At 42.8% G+C, this 24,156-nt stretch overlaps 1 long non-coding RNA gene across 4 annotated transcripts in view; it reads right to left on the reverse strand.

The window, feature by feature from the left end:
- Positions 1–16,667: 16,667 nt before the first annotated feature.
- The window catches only part of LOC119306089, a 17,270-nt gene continuing 9,781 nt past the window's right edge, over positions 16,668–24,156 (reverse strand). The window contains exons 2-10 of one of the 4 annotated variants that reach the window (XR_005148851.1): positions 21,393–21,495; positions 20,611–20,696; positions 20,388–20,473; positions 19,962–20,116; positions 19,174–19,331; positions 18,856–18,949; positions 18,489–18,600; positions 17,456–17,498; positions 16,668–16,902 (exon numbers count right to left, since the gene is read on the reverse strand). This is a non-coding gene — a long non-coding RNA (uncharacterized LOC119306089). Of the gene's footprint in view, positions 16,903–17,455; positions 17,499–17,745; positions 18,601–18,855; positions 18,950–19,173; positions 19,332–19,961; positions 20,117–20,387; positions 20,474–20,610; positions 20,697–21,392; positions 21,496–24,156 lie in introns of those variants that run through there. The other 3 variants (XR_005148852.1, XR_005148853.1, XR_005148850.1) reach the window with 3 other exon arrangements.

Raw genomic sequence — 24,156 nt, forward strand, 5'->3', positions numbered from 1 at the left:
TCGGTGGCGGACTTGGACGAGGAGTCGGCTGACGCGGTGTCGGTGGCCTTCGAAAGATGATGCAATCCTTTTTCCATAGGATGATACGATGTTTGGCGTCTCCGAGAAAGCGCTCGTCGTCACCTCCAGGATATTCAAGCTCTAGCTCCGAATATGGGTCCACCACCTCATCAACCAAGACACGAGCATAGCCCGCTGGAATCGGGTTGCAATGGAAGGTTGCCTCGGGGGGATTTGTAAAAGCAACGGCGTCCGCCACCTTCATGGATATGTTCTTCATTTTGACGTGTAGCTCGCAGCCAGTGTTCTCCGTGATGTCATCCACGGGGTATCTACCCAGCATTGTGTCATCCGGGGCGGAACCCACGCTGCTTCTCAGCATGGATGGGGCGGTGCTATCCAATGCTGGATCATTCGCTAGCTGCTGCAGCTGCTGAGACCCCCTTTGTTGGGTAAGTGAGTCGATCTGCTCCTGCTGCCGCTGGAATTTGACTACCAATTCCGCTTGACTTGCTTCTAGGCCTTGAAGGCGTTCATAGTCCCGCTTCCTCTGCTCCTCCTCCATCTTCCTCTTCTTCTCCTCCGCAATCTTCTTTCTTGCACGGGTTCTGTAGTCGGTGTTCCAGTCTGAAAACCCCTCATACCACGGAATAGCGCCCTTGCCTCATGTTCTTCCCGGGTGTTCAGGATTTCCCAGGGCACACGTAAGCTCGTCGTTCTCTCTGTTGGGCTGGAACACCCCCGATCGTGCCTCTTCTATTGCAACAAGTATCGCATCGTTGGCTCCCTTCAGACTTGCCCTCGTCGAAACATTGCCTGTCTTTGGGTCCAACTCCCCCCCATGCGCATAGAACCAAGTCCTGACCCTGGGGGGCCAGCTCTTAGTAACCGGAGTGGCACCTGCATCCTCCATCTCTTTCTCAGACGTATCCCACTTAGGCATTGCCACCGCATATCCACCTGGCCCCAGCTTATGGAACTTATCCTTTTTTCGGCATTCTTCTTGTTTATTCTCGACCGTTCCTTAGCTAATTCCGAATCCTTGAATTTCACGAAATCGTCCCAATGAGCATGTTGGTTCTCTAGTGTTCCCTCGAATACTGGAGTCTTCCATCCTCCCTTGACGTACTTGTCCCATTCATGATTCTTGTGGTTCTTGAATGCAACCGCCATCTTCCTAAGAGCAGCGTCCTTGACTTTCTGCACATCTGCTTCTGTGAAATGATCTGGTAGGGTGAAATGTTCCATGAGAGTATCCCAAAGCAGATCTTTTTGATTCTTGTCGACAAAAGTAACATCTGGACGTGGAGCAGCGTCCTCTTTGCCTTTTTGTCTTTTGTCTTTTGCTGGCTCTCTCCATTCTTGAAGGGAGATCGGGAGTTGGTCCTTCACAAGAACTTCGCACTGACGAATGAACTTGTCTGCAATCTTCTTAGGCGCTAATGGTTCGCCATTAGGTCTGACTGCCTCGATATTGTACTTTACGCCCTCCTTCAACTTTTTGTTCGGGCCTCGTTTCGTCCTTTTGCCTGAAGATTTGCTCGATCCGGATGGCTGAAAGAAAAAAGATCGATTCGTTAATATATCTTCAAGTCATTTAAAACATGTGATGATCACCAGATACCTGCTTATATAAATATATATACCTCGCCGGTCTTTGTTGTTTCAGGATCAACATGTTCTTCGTCATCGTCATAATCGTAGTTCATGACTTCATCAATTCGGTCGTCGCGATCGAATATCATATCACCCTCTCCGGTGTTGTTTAGAAATTCGGAGCCGTCATAATCTTCTTCATTCTGATCATCATCTGGCTCGCGTATCATATCGAACATGGTCTGTTCTCCCTCTCTGTCGGTATTGTCTGCCATAGCTTTTATTTAACTAATTCAAAAGAAATATAAAACAATTTAGTATTCAAATTACATCGTCTCGAATAATAGATATAATCTCGAATACTTCGTCTAGAATAATACATATAATCTCGAATACATCGTCTCGAATAATATATAATATTGAATAGTACATCACTGGCTAGCTAATTAAAGATCGAATACTACAGAAGAATCTAGGACACTCGCGGTTCCTGCGGCGCGGGCGGTGGACACCCAAAGAGAAGGAACCCTCACAGGATCATAGCTGAAGTGAGATCCCCGAAGATACTGCCAGGTATTGGAGAACCTGCCGCCCTCTAACGCAACCATGTAGCGATGGACGTGCTCGTCCTCCTCCCTAACACGGCGACGTACCACCTCCGGCGGGGCCGGGTCCCTCCGCACCGAAACTGGCCCACGCGAACGTCACCAAACGAGATCAGGGTCGACGACGGGACCCGGGGCCGGGTTCCTCATCAAGCGGCGCGCCCCTCCGGGCAGCACCTCCCAGTGCCAGCCCGGCGGAGCCCAGTCCCGGACATGGGTCGGCTGGACGTCGTCGCGGACGGGTCGACGGCGAGGATGCGGGCCGGGCATCGTCGAGAACAAATACTAGCTATATGCCCGCAAAAAGTAATATTTTTTTAATGATTGGATTTTGATAACTAAAATTTCTAACATTTCTACTATTTCAAAAATCTATATACTATTTCATACTAATTAAGCATCTAACACTAAAACAGAAAACACAACTTCTATACATCCATTAAAAAACTGAAAAACAACATTATATAAAAAATTCCATACTAATTAAACACTAATTATATCCATCTAACATGCATTCATACATATATAATAGTGAAAAAATAATAATCTAAATAATCTAAACTAATTAAACATACAAAATACGTATATACTAATTAAACACTAAATAATCTAAACTAATTAAACATACAAAATACATATGTACGTGTGTGTGTGTGTTCATGCATGCTTGTGTGTGTATGGGCTCGGGGAGGGGCGGCGCCCATGGTGGCCGCCGGGGGCGAGGGAGAGGGGTTAGAGGGGGAGAGCTCACGGCGGGCGACGGCGACTGCGAGGCGACGGCCGGGGCGGCGACGGCGGGGACGGCGTGACGGGGACGGGGACGGCGCGACGGGGACGGGCCCGGGGCGGCGACGGAGACGATGGCGGCGACGGGGACGGGGGCGGCGACGGAGACGAGCGGCGACGGAGACGATCGAGGGCGGCGGCGACGGCGACGGAGACGGAAACAGAGGAACAAACAGAGAGGGAAACTGAAATTTTCGTAGCTGTTGTATATATAGAAGGCACCTTTAGTACCGGTTTGAGCCACCAACCGGTACCAAAGGCCTGTTTTGGCCAGGCCAAGCGGCGGGAAGCGACCCCCTTTAGTACCGGGTGGTGGCACAAACCGGTACTAAAGGCCCCCCCTTTAGTACCGGTTTGTGCCACCACCCGGTACTAAAGGGGTCGCGCTGCCACCCCAAAGTTTAGTCCCACCTCGCCGGGCGAAGGGCAGCCGCACTGGTATAAACCCAGCCACGGCTACCACTTCGAACTCCTCTATATAGCTAGCAGGCTTGTGGGCCTAGACTCTGCGCGCTGCCCTGTGAGTCTGCTGGGCCTTTAAGGCCTGTAATTACACACCTGTGGCCTATCAGGCCCACAGGGTAGCGCCCCAATTTTTTTATATTTTTTTCTTTTCTACTTTATTTTCTTCTATTTATTTTTGCGTAGTTTTTTGTATAGTTTTTTCTTTTCTGTTATATTTATTTTCTTCTATTTATTTGTGAGTAGTTTTTCATCTAGTTTGCCAAAATTTAACATTTTCGGAGTTCATTTTGTAGTGATTTTCAATTTCACGGTCATTTTGTAAACGATTGAAAAATAGCAAATATAATTTTTTTTTCTTTTCTGCTTTATTTTCTCTTCTATTTATTTCTGAGTAGTTTTTTCTTTTCTGCTATATTTATTTTCTTCTATTTATTTTTGAGTAGTTTTTTATATAGTTTTTTTCTTTTCAGCTATAGTTTTTCTTTCTTTTCTGCTATTTTTTCTGTTAGTGCCCGTAGTTTTCAAATTTGAATAGTATAAATTTTGAATTATTTGAAATTAGTGTGAATTTGTTTGCACATAAAATTTCTTCGCGTTTCAAATGCCAAAACACATAACTACCCTAACTATTACAGAGATTCCCCTCTCGGTGCAAAACACAGAAGAAAGTGATGATAGCTAGTGAAGCCGATCACATCCCAGATCTTTGGGTGTGAAACTTTTTCTTCACGTGTGTCCCTTTGCGTCGTAACCATGGAAAATCTTCATCATTTAACGGGATGCTCGGGTCAATATTCACTGTGAATGGAGCAATTTCATCAAACTTTTCATAATCTTCTGACTTGTATGTCTTGTCATCCACTCCCACGATGTTTCTCTTCCCAGAAAGAACTATGTGCCGCTTTGGCTGATCGTACGATGCATTCGCTTCCTTATCTTTTCTTTTTCTTGGCTTGGTAGACATGTCCTTCACATAGAAAACCTGTGCCACATCATTGGCTAGGACGAATGGTTCGTCTGCATACGCAAAATTGTTGAGATCCACTGTTGTCATTCCGTACTGCGGGTCTTCCGTTACCCCGCCTCGTGTCATATTGACCCATTTGCACCGAAACAAAGGGACCTTTAAACCACGTCGATAGTCAAGTTCCCATATGTCCTGTATATAACCATAATATGTTTCCTTTCCCGTCTGGGTTTCTGCATCAAAGCGGACACCACTGTTTTGGTTGGTGCTCTTCTTATCTTGGGCGATCGTGTAAAATGTATTACCATTTATCTCGTACCCTTGAAAGTCATTATATTCGAAGATGGTAACTGGGACAGCAAGTACAGGTCATCTTCAATAGAGGTGTCATGCATGGTACGTGTCTGCAACTAGCTGGCGAAACTCCTGGTTTGTTCACGTGTAATCCAGTCATCAGACCGCTCCGGGTGTTTGGAGCATAGCAAATTCTTGTGTTCATCCATATACGGAGCCACCAAGGCGGAATTCTGTAGAACTGTGTAGTGTGCTTCAGTGAGAGAATGTCCGTCCATACATATTATTTGTTCCCCTCCTAGCGTGCCTTTTTCATCTAGTCTGCCCTTATGCCGCGATTCAGGAACACCAATCGGCTTAAGGTCAGGAATAAAGTCAATACAAAACTCAATGACCTCCTCATTTTGATGGCCCTTGGAGATGCTTCCTTCTGGCCTAGCACGGTTATGAACATATTTCTTTAAGACTCCAATGAACCTCTCAAAGGGGAACATATTGTGTAGAAATACAGGACCCAAAACGTTAATCTCTTCGCACAGGTGAACTAGGACGTGTGTCATGATGTTGAAGAAGGATGGTGGGAACACCAACTCAAAACTGACAAGACATTCCACCAAATCATTCTTTAACCTTGGTATGATTTCTGGATCGATTACCTTCTGAGAGATTGCATTGAGAAATGCACATAGCTTCACAATGGCTAATCGAACGTTTTCCGGTAGAAGCCCCCTCAATGCAACCGAAAGTAGTTGCGTCATAATCACGTGGCAGTCATGAGACTTTAGGTTCTAGAACTTTTTCTCTGCCATGTTTATTATTCCCTTTATATTCGACGAGAAGCCAGATGGTACCTTAATACTGAGCAGGCATTCAAAGAAGATTTCCTTCTCTTCTTTGGTAAGAGCGTAGCTTGCATGACCCTGATGTATGTCGTCTTCTCCGTGCATACGTTGCTGGTCCTCCCGTGCCTCAGGTGTATCTTTTGTCTTCCCATACACGCCCAAGAAGCCAAGCAGGGTCACGCAAAGATTCTTCGTCACGTGCATCACGTCGATTGCGGAGCGGACCTCTAGGTCTTTCCAATATGGCAGGTCCCAAAATATAGATTTCTTCTTCCACATGGGTGCGCGTCCGTCAGCGTCCTTTGGAACAGGTTGTCCACCAGGACCCTTTCCAAATATCACCTTCAAATCCTTGACCATATCATGTACATCAGCACCAGTACGGTGGTGAGGCTTCGTCCGGTGATCCGCCTCACCTTTGAAATGCTTGCCTTTCTTTCTTACGGGATGCCTGCTCAGAAGAAATCGACGATGTCCCAGGTACACATTCTTCTTACAACTTTTCAAATATATACTGTCGGTATCATCCAAACAGTGCGTGCATCCGTGGTATCCCTTGTTTGTCTATCCTGAAAGGTTACTGAGAGTAGGCCAATCATTGATGGTCACAAACAGCAATGCCTTTAGGTCAAATTCTTCCTGTTTGTGCTCATCCCATGCACGTACACCTGTTCCATTCCATAGTTGTAAGAGTTCTTCAACTAATGGCCTTAGGTACACATCAATGTCGTTGCCGGGTTGTTTAGGGCCTTGGATGAGCACTGGCATCATAATGAACTTCCGCTTCATGCACAACCAAGGAGGAAGGTTATACAAACATAGAGTCACAGGCCAGGTGCTATGGTTGCTGCTCTGCTCCCCAAAAGGATTAATGCCATCTGCGCTTAGACCAAACCATACGCTCCTTGCATCATCTGCAAACTCCTTCCCGTACTTTCTTTCGATTTTTCTCCACCGCGACCCGTCAGCGGGTACTCTCAACTTTCCGTCTTTCTCACGGTCTTCTCTGTGCCATCGCATCGCCTTGGCATGCTCTTTGTTTTGGAACAAACGTTTCAACCGTGGTATTAGAGGAGAATACCACATCACCTTGGCAGGAATCTTCTTCCTGGGGCGCTCGCCCTCGACATCACCATGCTCATCGCGGCTGATCTTATAGCGCAATGCACCACATACCGGGCAAGCGTTCAAATTGTCGTACTCATCGCGGTAGAGGATGCAATCATTAGGGCATGCATGTATCTTCTGCACCTCTAACCCTAGAGGGCAGACAGCCTTCTTCGCTTCGTACGTACTCTCGGGAAATTCGTTGTCCTTTGGAAGCATATCCTTTATCATTACCAGCAACTTTCCAAATTCCTTGTCAGATACACCATTCTCTGCCTTCCATTGCAGCAATTCCAGTGTGGTGCCCAGCTTTTTCTTGTCACCTACGCAATTTGGGTACAACAATTTTTTGTGATCCTCTAACATGCGCTGCAACTTCTTCTTCTCCAAATCACTTGCGCAATTTCTCTTTGCATCGGCAATGGCCCGACCTAGATCATCAACGGGCTCATCTGATACCTCTTCTTCAGCTTCTTCCCGCATTGCCGGCTCAGCTTCTTCCCGCATTACCGGCTCAGCTTCTTCCCCCATTGTTGTATCATCGTATTCAGGGAACCCATGGCCAGGATAGCTGTCGTCGTCCTCTTCTTCTTCATTGTCTTCCATCATAACCCCTCTTTCTCCGTGCTTAGTCCAAACATTATAGTGGGGCATGAAACCGGACTCAAACAGGTGGACGTGAATGGTTCTTGACGTAGAGTAATTGCGACCATTCTTATAGCCAGCACATGGACAAGGCATAAAACCATCCGCCCGCTTGTTTGCCTCAGCCGCAAGCAGAAAAGTATGCACGCCCTCAACGAACTGGGGAGAGCATCGGTCATCGTACATCCATTGCCGGCTCATCTTCATTACACAACACCGAATAGACCAAATTAATACAAGTTCATACATAAAAAGTTCATACAACACTTAAATGCAACAAACAAATAACTCTCTAGCTAAAGCATTTAAATGCAACAACAAATGCGATCAAGATCGCAACTAAGGTAACAATTGATCCAACAGCATAATGATACCAAGCCTCACTATCGATGGCATATTTTCTAATCTTTCTAATCTTCAAGCGCATTTTCTCCTTCTTGATCTTGTGATCATCGACGATATCGGCAACATGCAACTCCAATTCCATCTTCTCCCCCTCAATTCTTTTCAATTTTTCTTTCAAGTACTCGTTTTCTCTTTCAACTAAATTTAACCTCTCGACAATAGGGTCGGTTGGAATTTCCGGTTCACATACCTCCTAGATAAAAATATCTATGTCAACTTGATCGGCATAATTTGTCATAAACACGAAATGCAACAAATAGTTTTAAAAGAGAATATACACATCCGAATCATAACAAGGACGAGGGCCGACGGGGACGGATATCAAAACCATGGCACTATGTATAACAAATAACGTACGGGTAAGATAATTATTATACGAGTAACTATATATCCAAATCACACAAACATCAATTTTTTATATAAAATTTCATGAACAAGAGGCTCACGACAAGGTGGTGCCGGCGACGGGATGGTGCGGGCGATCGACGGTGGTTACGACGGAGATTTAGAAGGCACTAAGTAAACCACACCTACATATGCAAACTAAGTGTTATTTTAACCTCAAATTGCATATAAATCAAATAGTAGCACATATATATATTTCCTCCCAAATTATTAACTCACAAATTAATAACTATATAAAGCATTGCAAGAGCTAATCTAGCAATGAGAGATGAAAGGACAAAGTTGCTGACCTTTGTGATCATTTGAATGGATGGGGGCCTTCAAATCTTGACAAATTTTGGGCAAAATGTGTGATGAGCTCGAGAGGAAGAGGGGAAGAACAGAGAGGAGAGGGGAAAGGGGAAGAACAGAGCGAGCTCGGGTGGATGAAGGGTTTATGTAGGACGACCTTTAGTACCGGTTCGTGCCAAGAACTGGTACTAAAGGTGCTGGAGGGGGCCCAGACTGACAACATCCTGCCACCACTCTCATTAGTACCGGTTCGTGGCACGAACCGGTGCTAAAGGTTAGCCACGAACCGATACTAATGAGAGCGGCCCAGCTAGCCGTTGGAACCGGCACTAATGTATACATTTGTGCCGGCTCAAATACAAACCGGCACTAATGTGCTTCACGTTTGACCCTTTTTCTACTAGTGTGTCCATGCAAAACACAAATCGATATATACTCCTGTTTGGTTACACTACAAGCATATTGTGCTATGTTGGTGATAATACAAGCAAGTAGAAACCACCATACTTCACCTGGTTATGCTACACATGGGCACAATGCTGTTACATATGACAGTAGTACTAATACAAGTGAAGTGAATATTTATAATGAAAATATTCTCATGCACTTGATATTCAAGTCCAAACTCATTTGACTAGATTCACTTAATCGCATGTCCATATATGATATGTTTGAGACTAGGAAAACTAGTATTTAGGCATGACCCATATGTCATAATATAATCTCTCATACATATTAAAATTGTACCATGCATTCCTTTCATATAAATGCATGCGTCTACAAAATTAGAAAAGTAACTAGGGTCATAGCCTATGTTACTCGCACTAAACATAATATAGTGTGATCGAGTATGTCATCAACAAATTTCATATAGCCCTCGCATATAATGGCTCGAGGCAACGCTATATACGTTGCTATAAAGTAAACCCAATATTCTGCCATTAACTCATAAAAAGAGTTATGCCCTATATTGCATATACACCGTTATCCCGGCTAGTCAGCCATTAAATAAGACAACTACTATCACTAGTAGAAAAGAGGGCTTTGGTCCACCCCGGTTTAGCCCATTAGTCCTGGTTCAGTCCAGAACCGGGACTAATGGGGGCATTAGTCCCGGTTCATGCGCCCAGGGGCCACGTGGGCCATTTGACCCGGTTCGTCTGGACCTTTTAGTCCCGGTTGGTGCCACGAACCAGGACGAAAGGGTGCGATGCCCTTTAGTCCCGGTTCGTGCCACGAACCGGTACTAATGGGGTTTGAGGCATTAGTACCGGTTCATGGCACGAACCGGTACTAAAGGTCCCATTTTCAAACTCCACACCCCCCCCCCGGTGGATCGCCTTTTCAGTTTTAAATAAAATAAAATAAAATGATGAAAATATCAAAAAAAATATAAGAAAATAAGTTTCCCATGTGATATGTGGTCTAGTTGTTGGGAAAATTTACAAATATGAATTTCGACTTTATTTGCAAAATCTCTCTAGAATTTAGTAAAATGGGCATAACTTTTGCATACTGACTCGGATGAAAAAGTTTTTATATGAAAAATCATCTACTCGAAAAGTTACATCCAAATTTAACTGGGGGAACCCCGTTAAACATTTTTAGAATCCTCAAAAACGTAACAGAAAAAAGTTACGGGGCTTTTAAAATCTAGAGTGGAAAAAATCGAAAAAATTTCAAACTGTGGTCAAACAATGGTCAAACTAATTATTCTAGAATATTAGTGTTACTAAATAATTATTTCAGTTATTTTGAATTTTGGTCAAATCTGGTCAAAGTGTGGTCAAACTGTGGTCAAACTGTGGTCAAATAATGGTCAAACAATGGTCAAACAATGGTCAAACTATTTATTCAAGAAATATTAGTGTTACTAAATAATTATTGTTTTTTAAAACAATAGTTTCAAACTCAGACAGTGAAATGTGTCACTTCATGCTCACGCAAAATTCCTGAGGGTTGATAGGATTGACATCTTACTATTGTCAGCAAAACAACAAGTGCAGACTTGGAAACGAGGGAGAATAGAACCCAAAAGTTAAGCGTTCTCAGGCTGGGGGAGTGGGAGGATGGGTGACCTTTCGGGAAGTTAGATGATTAGGAATGATGAGGAGTGATTAGAGATTAGAGGATAAATTGAGCAGTGATGAGGGGTGATGATTAGAGATTAGAGGTTAAAATAATTCAGAAATTTGAAAATAAAAAAAATCAAAAAAAAATTTAAAAAAAAAATCATAAAATTTCCTTTAGTCCCGGTTGGTGTTACCAACCGGGACTAAAGGTGGAGCTCCACGTGGCCGCGACCTTTAGTCCCGGTTCCAATTTGAACCGGGACTAAAGGGGGGAGGCATTAGTAACGACCCTTTAGTCCCGGTTCAAGAACCGGGACTAAAGGCCCTTACGAACCGGGACTGATGCCCCCTTTTCTACTAGTGTACATATTCACGATGGTTAACATTGTCAAATCATGAATGTAATGAAATGCATATGTTACTACATATGTTACCATATACGAGGTTCAAGGCTCCCCGAGTACGCCGACATCGACGACAGCGAGGAGGATTTTTATTTCTACATTTTGTAGTTTTATTTTAATTCTACATTTTGTAGTACTCATGTGTTGTGATGCTATGTAATAGATATGTTGGAATTCTTAATCAGGGGTTTTCTCTTCGGAGACGTAATTAACAGAATTTTTATGTAAATGTAAGAAATCTGGAAATAAAGTACCTGCAATTTTTGATTCTATTTTTATTTAAATTTCACTTTGTATCAATGACGTGGACGCGTGTCTCACGCCCACCATTTTCTCGTCATCAGATTCTGGCACGCCTGATGGGACATATTTCTCCCCTCATCTTCGAATTCCAACATAGGATTGCAACATATGAATTTCTAAAGTACATGAAATATATAAACATTGTGTATGGTAAATATACTGAAAGAAAACTGATATAAAGTTTTTTTTATTCGAAGGTATGGATGGTCAAGTGTTGTAGTCAGTCATGCTTCGCATAGGAGACATTTGGCTTGATATGCCAGTTGGTCCATGTACGGCTTCAACAAATCAACATCTGGATAATATGACTGCATTGCCAACTGAACATGACCAAGGAATGGAAGTCTTCTCTCCACTCAAGTATGGGGGGGGACTCATTTTTGGCTCTCGGTTCTGGGCTTCATCCATCTCCTCCCTGCTAGCCGCATACAGAATACATACAGACGCACCAAAAGAAAAGAAGAAGGAAGGCAGGCGCCGCGCTTGCTAGGAGTTTGAAGGTGAGATTCATGGCTGTCCTCTAGCCCCTGGTTTGGCCATTGTGGTACAGACCAGGGAGCTTTCTTCTTCCTCCTCTCGCAAAACTCTAGTCTTTGGTTCGGCCATCATGGTACAAATAAAGGAGCATGTTTAATCTCCAAAAATTCTTGCCCTTAGTCCGGCCATTGCGGTACAGACTAAGGTGCATGGTTTAATCTATCTCAAAATTTGTCTTTGGTTTGGCCATTTTGGTACAGACTAAAGAGTATGTTGCATCCATCCCAAATTTTTGTCCTTGGTTCGGCCATCGCGGTACAAACCAAGGAGCATGTTATATCTACCCCAAACTTTTGCCTTCGGTTAGGACATCATGGCGCAAATTAAGAGGCATGTTTCATCTCCCTAAAATTCCTGCCTTTGGTTTCGCCATTGCGGTACAAACCAAAGTGCATGTTTAATCTACATAAAACAATTGTCCTAGGTTCGACCATCGCGGTACGAGCCAAGGAGCATGCATGTTCCTTCTGCATGTTGCATATGCTTCATCCTAATGATCTCCTTCTTGGTTCGGTCCCCTTAGCGATACAGGCCAGGACGATCGTCTTGTTTCTATGTTTGGTCCCTATACGCAGATACGAACCAAGAGAGTGTCATAGGTATGAAAACCTCATAAAAATTGCCTTAATTTAGTCATCATAAAAAAATGGATATGACTAAGTTGGAATGAAATTACGAACATGCTAAACTGAACTCATGATAAATTCTTGTTTGGTCGCGCTACGGGCATTATGTGTCATGCTAGTTGCAATACAAACAAGAGCATAAAAATATATATTCCTTCACTTGGTTACGCTGCATGCGGGCATTATCATATTGCTACGCGGTGTTAGTAGTGATACAAGCAAGGCAAAACTTAATTTAAAATGTCTTCATGCTGCACTCACCAAAGCCAAAATCATGCAAGATGAATTATAAAACATGTTGCATCACAAAAACCAATCTTACTTGGTTGCGCTACATGTGGGCATTATCTTAATGCTACGCGATGTTAGTAGTAATACAAGTGAGAGAAAACTAAACAGAAAATTCAGGCCACATATTTGGTCCAAAGTCAAATAAAATATGGAATGAAATGCTCCAATGCTATAAGATCCTAAACTACTAGCACCATCACAAATGGATATCACAAACTCACTTTACTTGGGTTAGACTACACACAAGCGCTGATTAAAATGACGCGGCGTGGAGTTTTAATACCATGTAAGGTGCAAATATAAACAAAAAGAATAAGTGTCATATAACACATGCTATATTAAAATTGTTCCATAAACCTTTACTTGGTTACGCTACACGCGGGCATTATCTTAGTGCTACAGGGTGTTAGTAGTAATACAGGTAAAGCAGAACTTAATAAAAAATAGGTTCAGTCCACATCCACATATACAAAATTCATACAAAATACATGATAAGGCATATTCCATGTAGCCCACATAAGCTCTAAACAAGCAAAAATATCATAAGCAAATTCCACTCAGGTCAGGCTGATATTGTCTAGGCTCAGAGTCAACAAAATATGGCACATATCATATGCACCATAAAAATCATCAAGATTGGGTCAGAAAACTTCAGTCCGTTACGCTACACGCGGGCACCACATCTATGCTACGTGATGATAGTAGTAATGTGATGATGCAAAACTTATTAAAATTAGGATGTCATATACATTTGTGCTACCAAAACTAAATATATCACACAAGATGCTCAAAGGAAAACATACACGTATCCTATGTGCCAAACGTAGGATAAAACTATGCCTAGCCAAAATCAATCTTCATTCTGCCTATAAACGAGGTTGAACACGAACAAATTGTTGCATGCTAGGAAAATATATTCGCATACATCACAAATGAAATCATGGAGAAGTATTTGCACGAAACCAAACTTCGATTTCACCAAGCAGGAGTTCATCGTCGACCACGAGAAGGATTTCTCTTGTAGAATATTGTATTAGGAATGTGATGTAATCCTATGTAATAGACATGTTGGAATTTTTAATCAGGGGTTTCTCTTCGAAGATGTAATTAACATAATTTTTATGTAAATGTAAGAGTTCTAGAAATAAAATACCTGCAATGTTTGATTCTATTTTTATTGTATGCACTTAAATTTATTCACTCTGTATCAATGACGTGGACACGTTTACACGTGGAAAATCGCCATTGGTCCTGACTGTTAATGGGTTATCGGATCCAAACCAGAACCCGATAGCTCAACAGCGACCCGTTACGGTGGATGCCACGTGTTGGTCACCCTCGACGAAAGCATTTCTATGACGCGCGATTTATCGTCATGGAAGTGGACACTTCCGTGATGATAATTTTGATAATGTCATGGAACACTTCTACAACAGCACAGGTATGACTATATCAAGTCAACGCTTGGTGTTAACCGTGCTTCTCTTTCTTTTTGATTGTTTTTGTTGCTGCTTACTTTCTTACTCTCTTCTCGTAGGTTACGCCCCCACCGGCACCACCTTTTCTCGACCTGACTGGCATTTCCTCGGCCATGTGGAACCAACACATTTATCTTACCTCTCATGTGATGCTTTCCATGCTGTGGATTCCTTGTATTAAATAAGGGCCAGTGCTTACTTAGCCACCTTGCTCGCTCTTTGGCCTACTCTTTTAATTCTGATTAGCCTATCCTTAAAAGTTCAAGATAATAGGGTTGATGTTTGAGTGCAACTTCATTATCCTCGGATTTCCTTTGCATACAACTAAATAGATTGTAAATAAGGTTACCTTGGTCATTATTATTTGTAAAATGCATGCAGCGGTCTGTTGGTGTATGTATTTTTTTCTTATTATGTTCCTGCTCCTATTACTCCCTCTCTTCATGCCGAGTGCCTGTGCTTTTGGCATCGAACTTTATGTCGAGTGGCTGTGCTTTTGGCACCGAGCTTCATGTCGAGTGGTTATCTTTTGTGGTCTTATGAATGCAATGTACTTGGTGCTAAGCCTGGATACCTACTAACTTAGGATTTCCTGCTTGATGCTAAGCCTGGATACCTACTAATTTAGCATTATCTGCTTGGCCAAAATTTTGGTACCGGCACCCTCGCGCCTTGATCCCTATCTAGTTAAGACGACAGGAGCCTCACCATTGTCTATTCATGTGACTGCATGTGCGCACTTCACAAAAAAATGCCCATAACAACCCAACTAAAATAAAGAAAAAACTATTATGTGGCTCATAACAGCCCAAAAATCAATTTAAAACAAAATACATTTTTTACAAAAAAAATGCAATCCTATTTCATCTAAAATTCCTAATACATGGGCATAGCAACGCGCGCCATTCATGACCTAGTCACAGTAATATTATTTGCCACAAGTGTGGAGGACGTGGACACATGAAGCATGAATGTTCCAATCAATGAAGGGTTCTACTTGTTGATGCGAAATATATTTCAGAATCTGAAGATGAGACGCCTAAGTTAGAGGATGAAATTGAAAGAGGTCATGGTGATACTATACTACATTATCCTCAAGATGATCCTGATATGGAAAGTTTGCTAGCACATAAGGTCCAGCGAGATGACAAGACCATTGTTAAACAAGGACAGCGGCGGAGTATTTTTCAAACTGCATGTACTATCAAGGGAGAATTTTGCAAACCTATAATTGATGGTGGCAGTGCTAGCAACATTATTAGCAAGGATGTGGTGGGGTCTCTTTTGTTGCCAACATGGGAGCACCCAAGACCATACTATATGGAGTGAATAAATGATGTTGGCAAAGTGAAGGTAACTCATAGGGTGAAGGTTTTTTTTTTCTGTTGATGGCTATGTTGATAAGGTGGAATGCAACGTATGCCACTACATGTTTGTCACCTTATTTTGAGGCGTCCGTAGCAGCATAATGTTAACGCTTTTCAGCATGGACGAACAAATAAGTTCACTTTTATGCATAAGGGTGAGTTTTATGCGATTCTTTCTAAGGACGCAAAGGATATAAAGTGCAGCGTCGAAGTGTTCAAAAAAAGATCTGCAAGGTATAGATCGAAATCGAGGACCGTTTCATTTCAAGGGAGGGAGAATGATGTGACTGCATGTGCTTTTGCGAATGATACCATTAATACAACAAATCATCAAGGAACAAAGGAGAGATATGTCGTGCCTGCACGGTGTCAGAAAAGGAAAGAGCATGTTGTTGTTTATAGCACCCACCAGGCAGTTCAGGCGAGCAAGTTTTATCATGGCAGCGAGATGGAGACAAATAAATTTAATGGGGAAACTTTAATCCAAACTACACCAACAGATGATGTTGAACCGAAGTTCAGAACACCGTGTTGATACGTGAGAGTACAACAGGTGCGTGTGTTGGTTATTCAAAGTCAAGTCTATGATTCGTGATGGAGTACTAGTTGGTTTTGGATTCTTGCGATCAGCTTGTCGGATTTTTAAATTACTCTCTCCGTTTCGTAATATAATGCCTATAAATTTTTACAAAAGTCAAATATTACAAACTTTGACCATGTTTATAGAAAAAACTAAGTAGATTTAGAATACCAAATGCACATCATTGGATACATTGTGAGTTATATTTTTAGAATATACATGTTTGGTATTGTAGATGTACACAGGTTTATCTATACATTTGGTCAAAGTTGGCAAAGTTTGACTTTTACAAAAATCTATAGGCACTACATTGTGAAATGGAGGAAGTAGTTAATTCCTAATTAGTAGAAAAAGGAGAGAGAAAGTCCTTTTGTTTAAGTCGATTTGGAAACCAACTCACATTAGTGTCGGGCTGAGCCCTTGTATCGTGTGCTGCGTGCACCATATAAACTAGATCGGAATCGCGCCCTGGCGCGAGGGTGCCGGTTCAATTGTTTTGCCTATGTCAGTAGGAACTCAGGTATAGCATTTACACTTATATACGATAATAATAAATTAAAGAAACATTCAATTGTGGTAAAAATAAAACACAATGGAGCACAAGATAAACATTGGTTTATAAGGCAGAATCAAGCTTGGTGCGTTTACATAACCACAAAAGATAGCCATTCGACATGAGGTTCAATACCAAAAGCGATAACACATAAGAGGAGGTAATAAGAGTAGGAACATAACAAAAAGAGTCAACTAAGGATCCATTATCACTAAGCATACTAATAGGCGCCATAATCCATCCGCCTTGTCGATGTACTTCATAGGGACTACCTTGCACAAACCTGATACAAACAAACTGTGAGATGTATGTAATTGAATGATTTATGTACTCAAGCATCAACCCTATTGTCTTAACTTTAACAATAGGCCAATCAGAATCAATATGGTCCAAGTAAGCAATAGCCCTTATCTAATATAGGGAATACACAACATAGAAAGCATCACATGAGAGGTAAGGTGGTATACAGAGAAATGCATATTCTTGTCAGCCGAGTAACCAAATCAAAGGAAACTATCTTTGCATTCATTATTCCGTCAAGCATGAACAGCCACCCTAAAGCAAAGTTTGTTTTCATACACAAATTGAGAAGCCACCAAATAATATATGAGCATAAAAGTGCCTTGGCGCGCGTTGCCTGGCTCGGCATGGTGACTCTCCGTCTAAAACTTCAATATAACAGAGCGTTTAGAACATCCAAAGGAAATTAGAGTAACCGCTGAGAAGAAATGTGTTCAGTATATATCACAAACAATACAAAGATATATCAAGAGCAAGGTATAGTTGTTGCACAGGATAGCTGAGTTTAATATAGGGCATGCAGATCAAATATATACCAAAAGAAAAGTGTAGTTGTTGCCCAGGATAACCGTAATTTCACTGCAGATCATAAAGTTGAAATTTGTATCAAAAGCAAGACACAATGTTTGCTGAGGACAACTAATTTGCATCGAGTAGTACAAAACATAAGGAGATAAATTCTATAAACATAGCCAAGTAGTTCATATCAGCAAGTGTAAGAATAAGTGTTACAGGAGATGTTATATCTGCTTATAAACACAATGAGGTAACAAACAATTGGAAACGATGTTCTGGAAACATCGGTATCAACGGTACCTTATAGCTGATCATTATTGATAACTCTACTTTCTCTTTCCAAGTTCTGAGGCAAAGCTAATTAGTATTGGATAATACTTGACAGGCTTCATCATCCTACTGATAAATATGAAAACTCTATAAATGGTACAGTATTTTCATTGAAAGTTTAAACTGGTACAGTATTTTCATTGAGAGTTTCAGAAGCATGGTCTGTTATTGTTTAACTTGTTATTCTCTGCTTTTAGTACTGCATCCTCATGTTGGGTGTGAACAATAGACACCGGGGTTCGCCCTCGGAGACAATAGGCAAATGGATGCCATCGACGGCTACGCAGAGACATCGCGGTCCCTAGTAATGGAAGATGGTGTGATGGTGGAAGTAGCGCTAAACCCGCCTGACAGCTAGTGTGTCCTCTTCATCCCGTTTGTGAATTAGTGAGGACTAAGATGAGATAGAGCATGGCGTGAGATGTCCTTGGCTGCTGGTCGTGCTTTCAAAGAGTGTGTCTATCATAAGCTCATATAACACAGGGCAAAGATACAGATGTTCAGGCAGCACTAAGAGAAGCGCATAGTCAAAAGACAGTATATACTATATAGCTCATAGAGAAAAGTTTAACAACAATGTCGCTCCTTCTTGGTAGCCAGGTACTGCAAATGATGCAACGTATTCTTCATCATATTTGTAAAATTTTACAGGAACAAACTACAGGGCACTGGAGCAGCATATTTTTTTCATTGTTTCCTTTGGTAGCAGAAAAGTAAAAATACCTTGTTGGGCCTCTCAAGTAGTAAAAGGCATCACTGCCCTTGCGTGCACATCATGGTTAAATTCGTTCAGAGCCTATTTTTAGAGGCTAAATCTATGGCTCTGCCCTTGAACCTGCATCATACAAAGGAACCATTTGTTAAAATAGTGCTACTATTATTTTCTGTTAAACCTATCTACTAAAGTGGTGAGACATATTTTGCACGGATCATGTAGGTTAATTGCTTCTAGTGAGGAAAAGGTAAACAATCATGCCAGCCAAAGAAGACATCTTTAAATCTCTGAGTTGCATGTAAATCCATGGTAGACTTTTTCAGTGGAAAACTCCTAGAGTAGATATTCATGACAACAACTCACATATATGTATACCTGGTAGACTTTTTCAGGGAGAAAGAGGAGACCAAGGCGAGCACGTGCTGGTTGGTAGCGGCCGGATTTGGCTGGGAGGCAGCCGTGAAGGAACCTGGTAGAATAAAGGAAAAAAACTGATTGATTAGCTCACATATATGTATAGTGGTAGATCCAACTTCCAAAGCTAAATGAATTGATAACATATCAATTGATGTTGCGGTCAAAGGTTATTAAGTTTTTATTTCCACAATCACAAGATACATATACATTAAATATTGTAACACGCTAAAGCTTCTAGTTACTCACTCCGTTGCAAAACTGGAAATAATCACATACTGGTTCATGTAGTGTGCTGATTATTGAAACCATATGTCTCCAGGAAGTATTGCACCACAGTCTTCATCAACAGAGAATCTACCACAGGAAAACCCAACAGGGAATCACCCACAAATCTGCAGGAGCATAAGGGGCCTCTTTAACATTACCATGCATACCTACAAAGGGTGGATTTGCTCAGCATAGAACATTGTCATGATTTAAACTTGTAGTTCACTAAATGCTGACTTGCGCGTGGAATGTCAAAAGGGCGTAGACAGAGTCTATACAGATATCACGACACAGTAAGATATAAAAGACGATGTGATAGTGACTATGCTTTATTTCTAGTAAAACTATCACAGAGAAAGAAAATTGTTGGACAAACAACCCTCTCTTTTTCATGTGTGATTGGACAAACAACCATATGTTTACATGTGTAACAAAAGCACTAATTACAACTCAAACATTAGAAATTCATATCATGGCCCCTTCCATACACAAAGGAACAAAACGACCAACATTTCCATGCACAAAGGAACAATAATCTTAGGCCCTACCTGAATCCAGACAAGGAAACAAAAAGCGTATATTTACACCCCCTCAAAAAACAAGCATGGAAACAAGGGAACAACAAAAATATAATGCATAGAGAATAGTACATTTGGCCTTTACCAGAAAAGAAAAGCCTCCTTGGCCAACACGGACAAGCAGAACATGGTGAGCCCCAAAACACAAATTGCCATGCAACCATACACCTATCCCTAGAAAAGAAGATGGGTGGATAGGAGGAGAGAAGAGGGGTTGACCTGCAGATCCGTGAATGGAGACGGTGGGTGCTGATAGGCAGTGTGCAGGCCCAACCCCGGCTTGCCGCTTAGCCGGCGGACACGACATTGAGCCCTCAATGCATCGACGGCTTTGATGTTCGCTATATGGAGCCACAGAAAAAAGGAGATCGGAACTGTGTATATATGGACATCTATGAGAGAGTGAACACTGGGATGCAGAGGAGAAAATGGAACCAAATGGTGATTATTACTATTCAACTTGAAAGGAAGCGCAGCTTATATCCATGATTTGGCTCTTGTGAAGCAAGCATAAAAAGCACAGAAGCAATGAAATTGCACATTCAAATAGAACAATACATGACGTGCTCTTGTGTCGAGAACAATTGGAAGTATTTTGTGCACATCACATTAGATTTGCAGAGGTAGAGAACGGGTGGGGCTCACCACGTGTGGGGGTAGCAAAAGGAATAGGTAGAGCAGCCATGAGGGCCATTCCACCTGCAGAAGCAGCTTGTCCTCATCGGAGTAACCTGCACATAAAACAAACACAGAAATCAGAATAAGAGGAGATGAAGAAACAAAGAAGAGATTCATGCCCACCCAGAATAGTCAGAGATGCAAATGCAATGAATTATTACTTGAATGAAGAGAAAGCATGTATAATTACCGGGTGCGTGGCGTTGTAGTGGAGGAGAGCGTGGCGGTGACGTGCCTTCTACCTAAACCTGACGCATGATGGCGGTGTCATGCCTTCTGCATCAAATGCAATTGGAACAAACTTACTTGGTACTGTTATAATTGTTCAACATAGATACTTCAGCAGCACTATGTCCTATTAATGAACGTGAACGAGGTTTTCTCATCAGAGCGACATGATGGACAAAGTTGGAACCGATTGCGATGGGATAACCTCACACACATCTTTCCATAATGTAATTCTGCAGACACAGCCAGAGTATATTTTCTATTTATTTTTGAGTCAATTGCACGGTTCAATTTTATTTGAGTCAATTGCATAGTTCAGTTTAGTCCAGAAAGTTACAACTCGGGTTTGATGGTGGTTGACGAACCATCTACAAGCTATGTATTTTATGTTGATTTATTCCCATGAACATGGTAAAATGTCCACACCTCCCTTCATTGGCTCTCTACACATTCACAGTAGGTTTAGTAGGGGGTTAAAAGGTGGCTCATTCATCATACTACTCGTCTGAATTTCTGAACATCTAAATCACAGTGGTCATAACAACAGTTTCTCAACTCTAAAAGTTGAACATTGAACGTGACTGAATTTTCGCACAAAAGAAAAAGAACGTGACTGAATTGAACTGAATTTTTAAACACTGAAATTAGCAATCACTGCCAGGTCGTGTCCAGAACCACAATTGCAATCAAATTGTCTAGATAAGATATATGGGCAGGGGGGTAGGAAGAGGGGGTGCAGCTCACCACGTCACAGGGGGAGGAGGAGGGAGGAGCCATGAGGGCTCGTGCCTCGTCCACCTGCAGCAGCAACAACAACAACTCCACCACCTCTTCCAGATCGGAGCAACTGCACACAAAACAAACCAAGGAATCACAAGGAGGGGTGTGACGCCCCCGATTTGACCGTACACTAATCATGCACGCAAATGTGTACGATCAAGATCAGGGACTCACGGGAAGATATCACAACACAACTCTACAAATAAAATAAGTCATACAAGCATCATAATACAAGCCAGGGGCCTCGAGGGCTCGAATACAAGTGCTCGATCATAGACGAGTCAGCGGAAGCAACAATATCTGAGTACAGACATAAGTTAAACAAGTGTGCCTTAAGAAGGCTAGCACAAACTGGGATACAGATCGAAAGAGGCGCAGGCCTCCTGCCTGGGATCCTCCTAACTACTCCAGGTCGTCGTCAGCGGGCAGCACGTAGTAGTAGGCACCTCCGGTGTAGTAGGGGTCGTCGTCGACGGTGGCGTCTGGCTCCTGGACTCCAGCATCTGGTTGCGACAACCAGAAAGAAAGGAAAGGGGGAAAAGGGGGGGAGAAAGCAACCGTGAGTACTCATCCAAAGTACTCGCAAGCAAGGAACTACACTACATATGCATGGGTATATGTGTAAGGAGGCCATATCAGTGGACTGAACTGCAGAATGCCAGAATAAGAGGGGGATAGCTAATCCTATCGAAGACTACGCTTCTGGCAGCCTCCGCCTCGCAGCACGTAGAAGAGAGTAGATTGAAGTCCTCCAAGTAGCATCTCCAAGTAGCATCTCCAAGTAGCATCGCATAGCATAAACCTACCCGGCGATCCTCTCCTCGTCGCCCTGCGGAAAAGCGATCACCGGGTTGTCTGTGGAACTTTGAAGGGTGTGTTTTATTAAGTATCCGGTTCTAGTTGTCATAAGGTCAAGGTACAACTCCAAGTCGTCCTGTTACCGAAGATCACGGCTATTCGAATAGATTAACTTCCCTGCAGGGGTGCACCACATAACCCAACACGCTCGATCCCATTTGGCCGGACACACTTTCCTGGGTCATGCCCGGCCTCGGAAGATCAACACGTCGCAGCCCCACCTAGGCAAAACAGAGAGGCCAGCACGCCGGTCTAAACCTAAGCGCACAGGGGTCTGGGCCCATCGCCCATAGCACACCTGCACGTTGCGAGGGCGGCCGAAAGCAGACCTAGCCTAGTGGCGTTCCAGTCCAATTCGGCGCGCGCCGCTCCGTCGCTGACGTCTGAAGTGCTTCGGCTGATACCACGACGTCGGGATACCCATAACTACTCCCACGTAGATGGTTAGTGCGTATAGGCTCATAGCCGACTCGGGTCAAATACCAAGATCTCGTTAAGCGTGTTAAGTATTCGCGAACGCCGAACAGGGCCAGGCCCACCTGTCTCCTAGGTGGTCTCAACCTACCCTGTCGCTCCGCCACAAAGTAACAGTCGAGGGCCGTCGGGAACCCAGGCCCACCTCTACCGGGATGGAGCCACCTGTCCTTTCAGCCCCCTCGTCAGAATCACTTGCGGGTACTCAATGAGCTGACCCGACTTTAGTCACCATCTGTATAGTATGTATGTATGTATAGTATATACCCGTGATCACCTCCCAAGTGATCACGGCCCGATAGTATAGCAAGGCAGACTGACAAGAATGTAGGGTCAATGATGATAAACTAGCATCCTATACTAAGCATATAGGATTGCAGGTAAGGTATCAACAGATGTAGCGACAATGTCAGGCTATGCATCAGAATATGATTAACGAAAGCAGTAACATGCTACACTACTCTAATGCAAGCAGTATAGAGTAGAATAGGCGATATCTGGTGATCAAGGGGGGGGGCTTGCCTGGTTGCTCTGGCAAGAGAGAGGGGTCGTCAACTCCGTAGTCGAACTGGTCAGCAGCAGCGTCGGTCTCGTAGTCTACCGGAGAGAAGAGGGGGAAGAAATAATGAATACAAAGCAAACAAAGCATCACAAAATATAACAAGGCAATACGCGGTGTTCGGTGTGCCCTAACGCGGTAGTAGGTGATACTGGTGAAGGGGGGAAAACATCCGGGAAAGTATTCCCGGTGTTTCGTGTTTTCGGGCAGAGGAGCCGGAGGGGGAAAGTTGCGAGTTCGATAGGTTAGGGGTGTGTGGCGGACGAACGGGTTGCGTATCCGGATTCGTCTCGTCGTTCTGAGCAACTTTCGTGTTGAAAATATTTTAATCCGAGTTACGGATTAAAAGATATGATTTTCTAAAGATTATATTAATTTCTGGAATTTAATTAATTAATTATTTAATTTGAAAATGAATTTATGATGTCAGCATGATGTCATACTGACGTCAGCAGTCAACAGGGTTGACTTGGTCAACCCTGACATGTGGGTCCCGTTCGTCATACCCTGTTAACTAATTATCTTAGTTAAGTTTAATTAATAGTAGTTAATTAGGTTAATTAGTCATTAGGTTTAATTTATCAGGATTAATTAAATTAATTATTTACTTAATTAATTAATCATTTTTATTTATTATTATATATATTTTTTTAAGTCTTTTTTTTATTCCCTTTTTTTAAAATGTTTTAGGGGACGACCCCACTTGTCATAGGCCCCTGGGGGCCTTAGCGGTTACGGGTGTGCGGGCGCGCGCCCGAGTGGGCGCAGCGGGCGTGGCCGACAGGGGCGCACCCGACTGGGGCGAGCCCAGGCGCGGGGATCGGGCGAGGCCATCGG

The sequence above is a fragment of the Triticum dicoccoides genome, chromosome 5B (genome assembly GCF_002162155.2).
Source record: "Triticum dicoccoides isolate Atlit2015 ecotype Zavitan chromosome 5B, WEW_v2.0, whole genome shotgun sequence".
Classification (NCBI taxonomy): Eukaryota; Viridiplantae; Streptophyta; class Magnoliopsida; order Poales; family Poaceae; genus Triticum; species Triticum dicoccoides.